This window comes from Protopterus annectens, chromosome 7.part0 (genome assembly GCF_019279795.1).
Source record: "Protopterus annectens isolate FY-2018-M chromosome 7.part0, PAN1.0, whole genome shotgun sequence".
Taxonomy (NCBI): domain Eukaryota; kingdom Metazoa; phylum Chordata; order Ceratodontiformes; family Protopteridae; genus Protopterus; species Protopterus annectens.
The window spans coordinates 964922604-964925103 of record NC_056739.1 but is presented as its reverse complement, the minus strand read 5'-3'; the positions used below and the strand labels follow the sequence as shown (position 1 = coordinate 964925103).

The following is a 2500-nucleotide window of genomic DNA, read 5'->3' as shown; positions in this document are numbered from 1 at the left end:
TGCGATCTATTGAAAGTCATCCCTTGAGCCAAGCTTTTGTAGCAGGCAGGAGGATGGGCTCCACTCCCTCACGGGGAGAGGAGGACCTATCCTAGGCCGCCCTGACTTGCGTGCCGCCACCCCTCCCCTAACGTCCAGATTGTTGATGGGACTTTGCTCCTCGGCGGCATGCATGGGATCCAGCTAAGGGATCAAGGGAGCGGGGTCCATGCGTGACCTGGTGGCAGGGCATCCCTGTGGGAGGAGGTCCCTGATCGCACCCCTCGCTTCGCACCCTCCGGCACTTGCTTCCAGATAGCCAGAACCCCTGCAGGTGTGACAGGAGCTGAGGATTGCATACTCGGGCTTAAGGGGGCAACCCAGCGGCAAGGCCTTCCTTGTGGCAGGAGGTCCCCAGTCGCTCCTTTTGCTCTGCACCCTCTGATGCCACTGTCCAGATAGCCAGAACCCATGCTGGCATGGAGGGGGCTGAGGATTGTGTACTCTGGCTTAAGGGTCATCCCCGGAGGGGTGACCTGTCAGTGGTTGCATGGTTCTTGGAAGAGGGCAGAGGTCCATCTGGGGAAGCCAGATCCAGGATCCCGTTCTCCCGGTGCCTGGGGAAAGGAGATATGGCTGCCATGGTGTCTCGCACCCGGGACTGGCCAGGAGAGTCAGCCAACAGTGTGGGCATGCCAAGGGCTGCCCCTGGAAGCCAGGCCTGTGAGCCCATCCTCCCAGCCTCCTGGGGTATGGAGATATGGCCGCCATGGCATCTCACACCCAGGACCATCCATAGGCACTGGATCAGCCTCCAGTCCTTCACTCGGCACTGCAGGGATGCTGCCCTGTGAACAGCACCACTCAGGAGGCAAGGGGGCACGTGCCAGAAGGCTTGAAGTGAAGCACATTTGTTGGCGCTTGGCTCCACCAAGGAGAAAGACAGAGGCACGAGATGAAATGGGCCAAGATGCCAGGATGCCGGGCCATACCTTCTGTGAGTTTGAAAGACCTAGGTGGAGGGCATAAGGGAGAACCGGCATCATGGAAGTCTGGATGAGGGTCTGGCTGAGGCCTCGCGGCCCAGCAGAGTTTCACCAGGCTGCGAAGGATCGGAGGGAAGTTCCCCTGAGAGGCTTCGAGGACAGGGTTGACACATTATGATTTGGCGGCCTCCAGGAGTTATGTAACATGGGAAAAAAGCTCTCCCACCTGGTAGAAGTTGAAGCCATGAGAGGGTCCCTCCCAATGGAAGTCCTTAAGGGAGAAAGAGGCGGAAAATAGCCAGGCTGGGAGAGCTGCCACCTGGGTGAAGAGGTCTGGATTCCAGCCCCCTTTGAGATGGAAGTCTGGAAAGGGGAGAAAGGTGGAAAGCGGCCAGACAGGGAGCACTCCCGCCTGGGTGGGAGGGTCCAGATCATATCCCCCAGTGGGATGGAAGTCCTCAAGGAACCATCTGATGGAAGGCTGCAGGGCATGAGTGCTCCTGCCTGGGTGAGTGGGGTCAGGCAGAGCCCCCCATGAGAGAAGACCTCAAGGGAAGGGCTGGCTGAGGGCCGTGGGGTCTAGAGTGCTCCTGCCCGGGTGAGCAGGGCCAGGGGGAGTCCCCCCACGATGGAAGTCCTCAAGGGAGCATCTGGCAGACATCTGTGGACCTGTAGAGCTCCTGCCAGGCAGGCGGAAGGCCTCCAACCTCGCCCGGTACGTGATGGCATCCCTGAAATGTCGCAAAGTCTCCAGAATGACTCTGGACCAGAAAGAAGGGGAGCTTGGAAGTCCCGATGAGAGCATACCTGCCCCTTGGCAGCCGAGGAAAGTTCTGCAAAGCTGGACGGTATCTGAGGGAGGTATCTGAGAGCATGGGGACAGGCCACAGTTTGGCAACCTGCAGGGGATAGGCAGGAGACGGTGACCATGGTGCTCTGGACCAGAAAGGAGGGGGACTTGTGAAAGTCCCGATGAGAGCAGGCCTGCCCCTCGGCAGCTGAGGGGAGTTCTGTGGGGCCAGCTGGGATTCGAGGGAGGTCCCCTTGAAAGGCTTTAAGGGTACGGGGATATGGCATGGCTTGGCAGCCTCCAGGAGATATGTAACCCGGGAAAAGAGCCCTCCTGCCTGGGTAGAAGTGGAAGCCCAGAGGGGATCCCTCCCCATGGAAGTCTGGAAGGGAGAGAGGGGCAGAAATCTGCCAGGCTGGGAGAGCTCCCACCTGGGTGAGGGGGTCCGGACCACAGCCCCCTCTGGGACAGAAGTCCGGAAGGGGGAGAGAGGTGGAAAGCAGCCAGGGAGGGAACGCTCCTGCCCATGTGAGGGTCCGGATCAACCCCCCTCCAGTTTGAAGTCCTTAAGGGAGCTGCTGGTGGAAGGCTGTAGGGCCAGGAGAGCTCTTGCCCACGTGAGAGGGGGCAGAAGGAGCCTCTGCCATGGAAGTCCTCAAGCAAGCGACCGGTGGGAGTCTGTGGGGCCTGAAGAGCTCCTACTGGGCAGGGGAAAGGTGTCCGACCTTGCCCGGTACCCGTCGGC

At 60.3% G+C, this 2500-nt stretch overlaps 1 non-coding gene across 1 annotated transcript in view; it reads left to right on the top strand.

Moving 5' to 3' along the window:
- LOC122807371 overlaps window positions 1–40 on the top strand; it is a 3743-nt gene extending 3703 nt beyond the window's left edge. The window contains exon 1 of the ribosomal RNA XR_006365675.1: window positions 1–40. This exon is cut by the window's left edge and continues 3703 nt beyond it. This is a non-coding gene — a ribosomal RNA (28S ribosomal RNA).
- The last annotated feature ends 2460 nt before the right edge of the window (window positions 41–2500 follow it).